Source organism: Aethalodelphis obliquidens, unplaced genomic scaffold (assembly GCF_003676395.1).
Source record: "Aethalodelphis obliquidens isolate GAN/ISIS:26980383/991018 unplaced genomic scaffold, ASM367639v1 scaffold34, whole genome shotgun sequence".
Taxonomy (NCBI): Eukaryota; Metazoa; Chordata; class Mammalia; order Artiodactyla; family Delphinidae; genus Aethalodelphis; species Aethalodelphis obliquidens.
Genome location: NW_020837978.1, coordinates 2400390 through 2412894, shown reverse-complemented (window position 1 = coordinate 2412894; position 12505 = coordinate 2400390).

Here is a 12505-nt window from a genome sequence, read left to right as displayed (position 1 = left end):
CTGACTTACTTCCGTCAGTCTGATCATCTCCAGGTCCCTCCGTGTTGCTGCAAATGGCATGAGTTCATTGTTTTGTATGGCTAAGTAATAAGAGGCACACTGTAAAGAGAATAAACATGAAGCTGTAAAAAGAAAGTCCCACCACCCCAAAGAGGTCACGTGGGGGGTGGAAAGAGCGATAAAGGAGGAAGGAGAGGAAGAGAAGCACGTTCCTTCCGGGAAAGCCAGAGCAAGTGACTCAGAAGATCTCTCCAGGGCAGGCTGAGGCGGGAGAACAAAGGCCTTGAGAAAGTATGATTGGTCATTGCTAACATCTAGATGATCATGTAGGCTTTTCAAGGTAACTTTATATTTTAGTGTTCAGATCTTTTAAGATCTTGCTCTAAATTGAATGCTCTGTATTTCTTTCTGGAAGCCATTACTCTGCGTTTGGGCGGCTAGCAACATCTTAACCATACATACAGCAGCGGCTGCCGGCCTTGCTAATGTATTATGCTAAGTCCCAACTAAACGTATCCCAACTTAGCTTCCCTCAGAGACTCCCACCAATGCCGCAGCATCCCGCCCGCCCCGCAGGAGCGGGTGGGGGAGCAATTGGGATGGAAAGAGGCAGCGGCCTTAACTGACGGCAGTTACAATAACGTCCTTGGAGAAGTTAAACATACAGATTTCTTTTCTTTTCTTTCTTTTTGTTTATTGATAGGCTTGACATACCTTAAGCAGTTTATTTTTACTGTAAGTTTTGTCTCAGGTTGAGTTTATAATTTTATCATCTTAATATCTAATAAAGGCATCATAAGTTTGAAAAAAAATAAACAAAATAAAATACCGTACTTGGCAAATTTCACAGGAACGTGTGAGTTTCTGAACACCCTGCTGGAGCCCTTCCCAGGGCCTTGGAAGGGGCCAGCGTGAGTCAGGGGCTTGAGGCTTCAGCACCACGGTCAACCCATCAGGCCACAGGCAGGGTTCAGGCAGAGAGAAAACTCTTCTTGAAAATGCCTGTGGTCTGGGCCAAGTCTTTGGTTTCACATTCCTGGTGAGTGCAACCCAGAGGAAGGGTCATGTCCAGTCTTTCCAGTCTCCACCAAGAAACCTAAGTGGGGGAGGAAGGTGACCACACACCAAGAATGTCTCCTGTCCCCAGACAACCTCCTCCTCGTTGCTTCCTTGATAAATTCCCTCAGTCACTCATGAAGTCATGCCCGTGTTACACAAATATTTGCTGAGCATTTGCTGCAGGCCTGGCATCTTGCCAGAAGGGCTCCAATTCGTGGCTCATTCTGTGGCTTAAGGCTGAAAGCTTTGTTCGTTGTTCTCTGTTCTGATGACGCTGCCCGTATGGGATGGATCCACTCATGGACAGAAGGTTGGTGTCCTGGACACCACTCAACCCTCCAGTGCAGGCGGCCCAGGGCTGTGGTCTCGAGACATGGATACGGGTCCCAGCCCTGGACTGACGAGGTGCATCCCTTGGGCAATCAGCCTCCCTGAGCTTTGTTTCTTTATCTGTAAAGCCCAGCACTTAGTGCTGAAGGATTTATTAAAACTCAGATGGATGTAAGCTTGGGGAGAGAAAAAGCATTAGCAAACTGCAAGCAGCCCCTAGGAGGCAGAGGCTTTGGGGATGGAAGGTCCCTTTATTTTCTGCCGAAAAAGTCCAGGGAGTGAAGATGCTTGGGCTGTAAAGCATACCCGGCCCATCTGTGCTCCGGAAGGTCCTGATCCTGGAGGTGGCCCTGTGGTCCCATCTGTGTTCTGTGGTCCTGCCCCTCTGGCCATGGCCGACTAACCTGCAGTATCTCTGGCACAGGCTGCGCCCACCCTATGGTCTCTCCCAGGAATTTGAAACCAGTGACTCAGCCAGGGAGGGCCACTGGAACAGGGCTGTGCTAGGAGCCATTTTCCTAATCTCCCACTAGGGGGGTTTGGGCAGCTGGTTCTCTCTCTTCCCAAGGCTTGAGTTTCCAGTTCTTGGATTCCACGAGCTGCACCAATGTTCTTTCCAAACAACCTTCTTGTACATCAGTTTCTTGGAAAAGGTTTTTGTTGAAACCAAAAAAATTTACTGAATACAAATCACACTGCACAGGGCTGCTTGATTGAACAAGATAATATACGTGAGAGCCCTTCACAAGCCAAAGTTAATATCACACACCTGGTTATGAGGTGTGTCTTTGCTTCTGAATGACCTGGGATTTGCTGGAATCAGAGCACCCATCCTCACTCGTTTGCTGGACCTTGGCCCAGGCCTATGTTCATATGACCTTGGACAAGATAACTCCCCAGTCTTAGTTCCTCCATCTGCAAAATAGGGTAGAAAACCCAAGCTCATAGAGCTGTTATGAGAATAGAGTAAGATTCATATAAAGTGTATAGCCAGCCCCTAGCATATAAATATTAAATATTATAATTTGGCGAGCACTAATGAGCAAACCCTGCAGGCTTACCATAAAAAGCCACTCTGAATGCTGGAATCTGAATATTTCTCAATTGTAGATTTTGGACCCCCCCTGCCAAACTGTGCGTTCACCCCATTCACCCACCTGGGGCCAATTTTCTGCATCATTTTTGCTATGAAAATAAAGGGAATTTGTTCTTACTCTCCTTGAACCACGTTCCAAGGGAGAACTTAAGTCCTGGCCAAATGTCTCCTCCTTCGCAGGAATTTCTTAATACTGCTTAAATAGCCTTGCCAGCAATAATTCAACATCCCAATAATATCTCAATCTCTGGGACTGACATATATACATTTCTATGTATAAAATAGATAACTAATGAGAACCTACTATATAGCGCAGGGAACTCTACTCAGTGCTCTGTGGTGACCTAAATGGGAAGGAAATCTAAAATAGAGGGGATATATGTACATGCATAGCTGACTCACTTTGCTGTACAGCAGAAACTAACACAAGATTGTAAAGCAACTATACTCCAATAAAAATTAATTAAAAAAATCTCAATCTTTTTGTGCTTTTCAAGTGAGGAACTGTATCCATTTTGACGTGACAGCTAAAAAATTAATATTATGCCCCTCATTATATTGTTTCCCCTCATTATTATTTTCATCCTTATTGTATGATTACTCCACTTATTCTCTAATTAGAGAACAAACTCTGGGCGTGAAGGTCTTGGAGGCTGGGATCACAGGTAATTGAAGGCTCCTTGGAGGTACCAGCCACCTGAAATGTCTGTGTCTAGGAAAACATGCCTCACTTTCATCGATGGTAACATTCCAGGGTCGCTGCTAAAGGAAAGGGCTGTCCCGTCATCTACAGAAGATATTAGTCATGGCTAGAGACTCACGTCGAATCCGCAAAGTGCCAGCGGGTGCCGGGAGCCATCGCTTTGTTTGTTTGGGTGATACGGCGAGACGGAACCTTCTCCCGGCCTCACGTCCCTGGACCTCATTGAATTCCATCAGGTCCCGGATCCTGTTTTTCAAAAGAAGATGCAAATCAGTTATACATACACAATAAAAATTAATTTTAAAAAAGGAAGATGCAAATCCACATAGCTTTAGGTGGACCTAAATCCTAGGATAAGATTCTGAGATGTTTCTGACATCTTTACCGCAGAATCTTTTATTTTCAAGCAAATCTGCCTCTTGAACCAACCGTTGATGGTTATGGACTGATTTAACAGGACTAGAGACAACGTGTAGAACTTTAATGGTGCGAGTCTTCAACACATACGTCTTAGTCGCTTGGTAAATTGTCCACTATTCAGGCTTTGCTCTCTGATATTGGGACTGTGGCCACTTCTGGTCACCAAGTGACATTTACTCTCACTTAAAAAAATTGTCGTTAGCGTTCTGTGGTAACTCTTAAGTAGGCCTTTAAAAGTCACCACCAAGAAGCTTAGATTTTGTTGCACTAGAAATTCAATTCAGTTCACTTCAAGACTATTTGGTTTTTTGTTTTTTGTGGTACGCGGGCCTCTCACCGTTGTGGCCTCTCACCGTTGTGGCCTCTCCCGTTGCGGAGCACAGGCTCCGGACGCGCAGGCTCAGCGGCCATGGCTCACGGGCCCAGCCGCTCCACGGCATGTGGGATCTTCCCGGACCGGGGCACGAACCCGTGTCCCCTGCATCGGCAGGCGGACTCTCAACCACTGGGCCACCAGGGAAGCCCCAAGACTAATTGTATTTTTGAGATGAGTTCTAGCCAGTTCAGAATTCCAGCTGTCTTGATGTATAGAGATAGCATTAAATAGAGAAAAATACTTAAACAAATGTTCAACAGTTTGTACATTCGTAACATTGAGTAATTAAAAAGAAATGTCATATGAAGTGACCAGGGACTCCCTAACTAACGTTAAAGTTGTCATCTAATAACTGCACTCTTTCTATTTTGCACTAACTAACTTGCTCTGTTTCTGCTGAAACCATCGTGCAGGTGGACCGTTCCATCCGGTCACGGACTTGTCACCTGTCCTGGCGGGACTCCCAGCCGTGCTCATCACCACTGTTTACCTTTTAACCTCGTTAAAGGCTTATTAACTTTGTGAGCTAAAGCCTTTTCTTTCAGTGACAATCAGGCTGCAGCCCAGGGACGAGCTGTGTCTGAATAGCTGCCACTCTCTTGAGACCCCTCAGGACACACACCTGTCCCCTCTCCCCCTGCACACAAGGAGGCTGGGCTGCCAGTAGGCGTCTCTGCATCCTTCCAAGTTTCTGCTCTGAGCAAATCATCTTAGGACAATTCATTAGAAGATTAGGACTCACTGAGGAGATGCCCATTCAAGACCAGTTTTGAGCCCACAGGGAGGAATCGTTGGTGAACGAGCGCTAAAAAGAAACTCTGATAAGCTGACCCTCGTGGCACAAATTCTGAGCTAATTCCTCAGTCATCATGGAGGTAGGCACCCCGGTCCTAACAGATTGACTTCTGGGTCTCATTCAATGGCATTTCAAGAAAAAACTCACCTGCCTGCAAATTAAACAAAATTAGTTATGAGGAGGACAGAGTGATCCCTCTGGTCCAAGTCAAATAATTGTGATGTGGAGGCAAAAATTGTTAAAGGGGGGCTTCCCTGGTGGCACAGTGGTTGAGAGTCCGCCTGCCGATGCCGGGGACACGGGTTCGTGCCCCGGTCCGGGAAGACCCCACATGCCACGGAGCAGCTGGGCCCGTGAGCCATGGCCGCTGAGCCTGCGCGTCCGGAGCCTGTGCTCCACAACGGGAGAGGCCACAACAGTGAGAGGCCTGCATACCGCAAAAACAACAGCAACAACAACAACAACAACAATTGTTAAAGGGTCTTTGATATCTGAGATTAAATGAAGTGCAACGTGGGGTCCTGGACTGGATCCTGGACAGAAAAAGAACGTTAGTGGGAAAACTGGTGCAGTTTAGTAGTAATATACCAACGTTAATTTCTTTGTTTTAATAAATGTGCCATGGTTATACAAGATGCTAGCATCAGGGGAGACCGGGTGGAGGGGTACGTTGAAATTCGATGTACTACGGTTGCAACTTTTCTGTAAATCTAGAATTATTCCAGGTTATTAGAGAAAATGAACAAAGCAGATGGAGGAAGGGCATATTCCAAGCATAGATGTGAGAGAGAGCCACGATCCGTGAGATCCGTGGGGAGGGTCGGGAGGTCCGGTCCTGGAATGTGCCCCCCACAGCAAGCTGAGAAGGAGGCATCTGCGTTGTGTGTAGAACAAGAACGGAAATGGGAGCAGTGGATGGGGAGGAAGGATGCAGCTGCCACAGTTACAGACCGTGGGCTTGATGTGCCTCGAAGGGAGAGTGCTGACACAATCAGATCAGTGGTCTGTGAAAGCTCAGAGAGAGAACTGGAGGCCACGGCAGCCAACCCGGGCTCACCTGAGAATAAGGAAGACCAGACAAACCTCCGGCCACATGAATAACGTCAGGAAACTGACAGATGAGGGGAGTGGTGTGGGTATATACACATTTGGATTTCTAGAAGACAGAGCTTCTCATTACGTCTCTGTGGACACTGGAGTTTGGAGAGATGGATGATAATACGGTTAGTGAACTTAGTACCCAAAGACTGCAAATGTACAGGTGATGCCTGTCTAAAGAGAGCTGGTCCCTAGTGCTCAGTTTACCGTTCTTTAAATCAATGACTTAGATGAAGGTAATATAGATTATGTTTGACTTCTCGTAATGGAAACCCGACAGGAGTGGCTTAGCCAAATAGGGATTTATTTCTGACAATTAACAAGAAGACCAAGGACAGCGGTCCAGGCTGGTCAGTGCTTCACGCTGTCCTAATTGTCCCAGGCTCTTTCTGTCTCTCTTCTGTGTCATCCTTTGCGTGTGTCTTTCACCCTTATGGTTCACCTCTAGCCTCATGTCAACTCCAGGCAGGAATTAGTAAATTAGTAAACTAAGTAAATGGCAAGGAATAAAGAGAAACGCTCATATCCGGAAAGCAAGAATATCCCAGAAATCCCCAGCAGGATTCCAACTGGCCAGAATTCTGCGTGCTGGCTGCAAGGGATGCTGAGAAATGAAGATACTTGGTTGAGCATATATCAGTGCCCGCCTGAAGAGGGGAGAATGGATTTGGGGTTGGTAGTTAGCACTGCTTGCCAAAGATGGCTGACTTACCTGAATCGAGTGGAGTTTTGGATGGCTGACATTCCTCACCTCAACTTGGTCCTCTAAGGACTGTTCATCTCAGTGATGCGTGTTCCCTTACGCCAGTCTCTCATGTTAAAATCTTGGTGACAATCTGGACAACAATCGCTTTCTCTTACACTTCACATCAAGTCCACACCACCTGGCTCAGAGATGTGTGCTGTGACCCCGTGTAGACGCCAGGTGTAGCTATCCCCACCTCCTGCCGGCAGTGAGAATAGGAGGAACTGGGAGCAGACACGCTAGGACCCAGCAGCCGGTCTGACTCTCCTGATTTCTCCTCTCACACCTATCGCTCACATTTTACTTTCAGTTTCCAGCTGTTCCACTGCATGTAAAGAGAAGCACAATTGATTGTATATTGATGTTCTATTCTGTGACCTTGATAATCTCACTTATTTGTCCTAATAGCTTTTGTGTAGATTCTTCAGGATTTTTCTAAGTAAACAGTTATATCATCTGCAAATTGAAACAGATTTATTTCTTCCTTTGGATGCCTTTTATCTCTTTTTCTTGCCTTATTTCACTGGCTAGCAAGTCCAGCACAATGCTGAATATGAGGGATGAGAGTGGACGTTCCTGCATTGCTCTTGTCCTTAGGGAGAAGCATCCAGTCTGATCACGAAGGATGACACTAGCTATAGTGCTTTTTGTAGATGCCCTTTATCAATGTGAGGAAATTACCTTTAATTCCTAGTTTGCTAAGAGATGTTACCGTGAATGATGGTTGAATTTTATCAGATGCTTTCTCTGCATTTATTGACATGGTCACGTCCTTAGGTCTATTGATACGGTGAATGGTGCAGTTTACTTTTTGAATGTTTAACCAACTCCACTTAAATGTTAAACCTCTTCTCCATCTGAAAGCAGGGGCAATCATTACTTATATCTAAGCTTTCTTTTTTTTTTTTTTTAAAGAACATTTAAGGGTTTCCCTGGTGGCACAGTGGTTAAGAATCCGCCTGCCAATGCAAAGGACATGTGTTTGATCCCTGGTCCGGGAAGATCCCACATGCCGCGGAGCAGCTAAGCCCATGCGCCGCAACTACTGAGCCTGCACTCTAGAACCCACGAGCCACAACTACTGAGCCTGCACGCCCTAGAGCCCATGCTCCGCAACAAGAGAAGACACCGCAATGAGAAGCCCGCGCACCACAACGACGTGTAGCCCCTGCTCGCCACAACTAGAGAAAGCCCACACGCAACGCAAGACCCAATGCAGCCAAGAAAAAAGAGCATTTAAGATGATATAACGTATGTAAAGCACACAGCACAGCATCTGACGTACAGTCAGCCCTTAATAAATCGTAGGAGATACCGTCATTTAATTACTAGCTCTGGTGGGTGCCCATACCCTACCTCCCACCCCCGCCGGAGGACTGGATGGTGAGGTTGTGCCTGTTGTGTGGCTCTGGGGCTTTCCTGAGTACTTCGCCATAGCCTGGGTCTCCTGCTGCTGTGCCCGGTTCCACAAGGCTGGCCTTTCCGGCACGGAGACTTGCCCGAATCACCCTTGACTGACTCTCCTGCACTGGGACGTGGAATGTCTGGCTGCCCTTTCAGAGCTGCCTCTGTGTCGGTACCCCGACGTCTGCATCCCAGCACCTGCTCTTGCTGCCTCTGCTGATCCCATGAATCGGTTAGGATGCCGCCAGCTGCAAATAATAGAAAAACCAATGCAGAGTTAGTTCCTTAGCCCACAGGCCCAGAAACCTGCAGGCCAGGGCAGACGCGGACGGCAGGGTTGGTGACGTCACCGAGAACGGCGCCCCTCTGCGTCTCTCAGTGGTGCTCCGCGTTAGCCCTGTGCTGCAAAGCCAGTGCTGATGGCAGCTGGCTCTCTCAGTGGGGAGCATCTCTCCTCCCACAGCGGAACAAGAGTCGTCCCTGCAGGGGCCACCTCCTCCCTTCTGACCAGTGTCTGTCGCAGTCGGAACGCCAATTGCGAACTGGCTTAGGTCTGGTTTCCTGAACCCAGAACAGAGAAAGGAGATGAGTCAACCACAGTGAGCTGGTTTGTTCAAAGCCCCAGCCCTCCTTGAAGCTGGAGTCGATTCCCCAAACTGCACTGCTTCTGTCCTGGGAGGGCAAAAGAGGGCGGATGCGAAACAGTCACCCACAGCCCCCTCCCTCTCTCCCCGCGGGACCCCAGCGTATCCTGTGTTCTGGGTCCTGCATTCACGTCCCAGGAGCCCCTGAGCTGCTTGCAGATTTGGCCGAAAAGCTGTGTGGATGGACATTTTTATGTCACCCCCAGAAGAAGGACCAAACCCTTCCGAGCCAAGTCAAACTCACCCCCTTTCTCCGGAGGCTGGAGGATGCCCCAGGAGAGTGCTGGGGCTGGCAGGACCTAGGAACCTGTTCTTCTCTTCTGCAGAGATGCTGCGACAAACAGTGGAAATGAAGCCCCAGCTCCAATATTAGATTTATGTCTGTTCTTAGATAACTTCTTGAGAAAGCAACTGTGGTAAGTATATTGGTTGCCTCCCAGCTGCCACTCGCCCCTCTAGTTTGCTGATAGAATCCCGATTTTCAGGGGGAGGGGTTGGCAACGTGCCCTCCCCCAGGGACCAATCCTGATTTTTCTACGTCAGTTGTGGTGCTTGCTCTGGGGTTGGGGGCATGAGTGGACGTGTGCTGGGAAGGGAAGGAGCTGTGGGCAGCAAGTCTGTCTCTGGGATGGAAAAGGAGGGGGGAGACCCCTTGCTTAGAGCTCCTACACGGATGCTGTGATCAAGGCGGGAACAGCGCCTGCACCCTGAGGTTGTCCAGGCAGGAGGATTGGCCCTAGGTCTTCAGTGCTATCGTGGGGTCAGTGAACGAAGCCTGGGGCCGCCGCTTTGGGACTTGTTAATAAGCAATAAATGTCCTCACGTTTTAGGCCACCGATAGATGAGTTTGTCTTGGTGGCAACTGGATGCATTCTAAGTGAATCAGTGGCTAAAGCCCTTCTGGAGGCTGGGTCCAGGGCGGAGACTCTGAAAAAGAATTAAGCATATTTGTGATCTCAGGTCTGCCTCAAGGTACTGAGTCCAGAGAAGAGGGAAGTTTGCCTAAGACCTTCGGAGGGATGCAGGTTTGGTGAGCAAGGTGTGAGAGGTGAGGCGGGGTGTCACTGGGAGTCGGGGGGTCTTAAGAAGAGTGTGACCGGTAGGAATGCTGACGCTCGCTATTGAAAAGGACTGAAAAGGGCTCAAGGCGGGACGGCTCTGGTGAACTTCCAGCGACTCCATGTTCAAAGCCCCAAGGGCTTCCCTGGTGGCGCAGGGGTTGAGAGTCCGCCTGCCGATGCAGGGGATGCGGGTTCGTGCCCCGGTCTGGGAGGATCCCACATGCCGCGGAGCGGCTGGGCCCGTGAGCCAGGGCCGCTGAGCCTGCGCATCCGGAGCCTGTGCTCCGCAACGGTGAGAGGCCCGCGTACCGCAAAAAAAAAAAAAAAAAAAAAAAAAAAAAAACCAAATCGTTACCTGGGAAACTTACCAATCTGTGTGTCTCAGAGCAGTCCCCTCACCGGACAGGGGCAGGGGGGGAGATGTCGGGGGGCAGTGTGATCATTGCCGAGGAAATGCATGAAGATCTAGAGACTCAGGGTAACAAATTAAAATAATTACTGGAAATCTAAGTTGGCAGCAAGAACTATCAAAAATTGTACAGCCTCCAAGTGAGGAATAATGTGTAAATGAGAATTTGTATCAAATGTTCATTTTGGGTGTGTGTGGGTGAGTGAAAGCTGGGAATACCAGCTGGGCTGTACTGGTGTGATTTGAACTTGGTTTGGGTATTTATTGATGGGAGGTCTTCATCTGGACCGGGAGAAGGGCCCGGGGGCTGGTGGAGACACCCCCAGACTAGAGGCCACAGCTTACTCTTGCTGTATCTCCCCACTCGCCCCCAACCTCGTATGTTTACATGTCTGGCTCTGTGAAACGCCACCAGCCCTTCACAACCGTGGGCTTTGAAAACTTCATCTTTAGCACAGTGTGCTTAGCACCTAATGGACCCTTAGTAAAGGCTGACAATGTATGAGACGCACGGTCAATGTCATAACCATCGCAAGAACAGTTAGAAGTAGGGAGGGATGATGTCTAAATACGTAATGACCTCGGTCCCTTGGTTAAAATGTGAGAAAATACCTCTGCACACATCTCACAAGTTGGCTTTTGCATTATTGGACTGTGGTCATGGGTCCAGCCAAGGAGACGTGTTTTGACCTCTGTCTGGGATGCTTCTCCAGGAAGAGCTGCCTGGATCCATCTTCGACATTCAGGTTTCCAACAGAGGACATAACCATTCTGAATTCTGTCACTCAATCATCATAGCGGCTAAGGGTTAAATAGCATATTCTTAATATATAAATGTATTTAAAACCCCAAACATCCCATCTGTTTTAGACCTCTGCAAGATCTGCATATATTGTTGGAGGTTCACGTATGTTTTTAGATCTCTAATAGCAGCGGGTGCCCTCTCAGTCTCCCGTCCTACAAACTAATTGGACGCACACATCCGCACAGCCTGCACTGAGGCAGGGAGAGTGAGGCTCCAGGAGGATAGCAGGGTTCTTTCTTTATCGAAAGCAAAATTCTCCACTCCCTCCCTCCTTCCCTCCAAACTTGGACTCAATACCCAGAAAGGGAATGACAGCTATAGGCACACAGGGATGCCTCCGTGCATGTATGTTGATGGAGAAAAATAAAGACCAGAAAAGACAGGGACTGAAACGCTCACCCACCTGATCTTATACACGATGAGGTTTCTCCTACAAGCACTGAATTGATTTTCTCTGCCAAGGGATAAGCTCAATATGCCTCACGCTTCGCAACTGTTTCTTGACAAGCCTTAAGGGACTGGCCGCAGCAGCAGACAATTTGGTTTATGCTGAGAGAGAAGAAACTTGAGGACGTGCTTCTGTGCAGCGTCCCCTGGGGTCCAGCCAGGTACCAGGCACGTGAGGATGCCTGGGGGTCCGTAGAGCGACCTGCCCTGTGTGCAGACCCCACAGCCGGTATGCGAGGGGCTAAAGCTATCCTCAATGTGCCCATGCTGAAAAATTAAAGAAATGTCACTTCTCACCTTCTGTCAGACCAATCATTGGTTGTGAATTAAGAAGAAGGAGTAATGGACCCCTGCCCGCCAAGCAGTCCCTCCGCATCCCCTGCTCCAGCCCAGACATTTATTCCTAACAACCAACATTAGTGAAGGGCTGTGAATTTCTATCGTGCTTTACAGACACATTCCTTCATTCTCACATGAGCTCTGTTGATTGGCTCTGCTTACCCCATATAACAGGTGAGGAAGTGGGTGGTCTCCCAGCTGGGAGCCACGTCCTGGAGGTCCTGAGCCAGCTAGCTGCCCATTCTCCAGCTTTGCAGCCTCGGTAGTTTCTTGGCAAAGAGCTATTTTCTGTCGGGTGTAAGTAGGAAGAGGCTCTAAGAGTACAGATTTACAAGTCACAGCAAGAAAAATGCTGGATCTCATATCTGATTTCCCTTAAGAAACTGCTCGACATGTTAAATATAACTCCAAAAACAGAAGGAATAGATCTTACAATATTTAGGTTTTAGTCACACTTATTGCTTTTGTACAATATTTAGGTTTTAGTCACCCTCATTCCTTTGGATCTATAAGCTTCCTTTGAGATGCAGTATTAAGGACTCTTGTATTCAAGTGATTGTCTGACTTGAAAGCTCCATTTTTTTTTTTTTTTTTCCAGTACGCGGGCCTCTCACTGTTGTGGCCTCTCCCGTTGCGGAGCACAGGCTCCGGACGCGCAGGCTCAGCGGCCAGGGCTCACGGGCCCAGCCGCTCCGCGGCATGTGGGATCTTCCCGGACCGGGGCACGAACCCGTGTCCCCTGCATCAGCAGGCGGACTCTCAACCACTGCGCC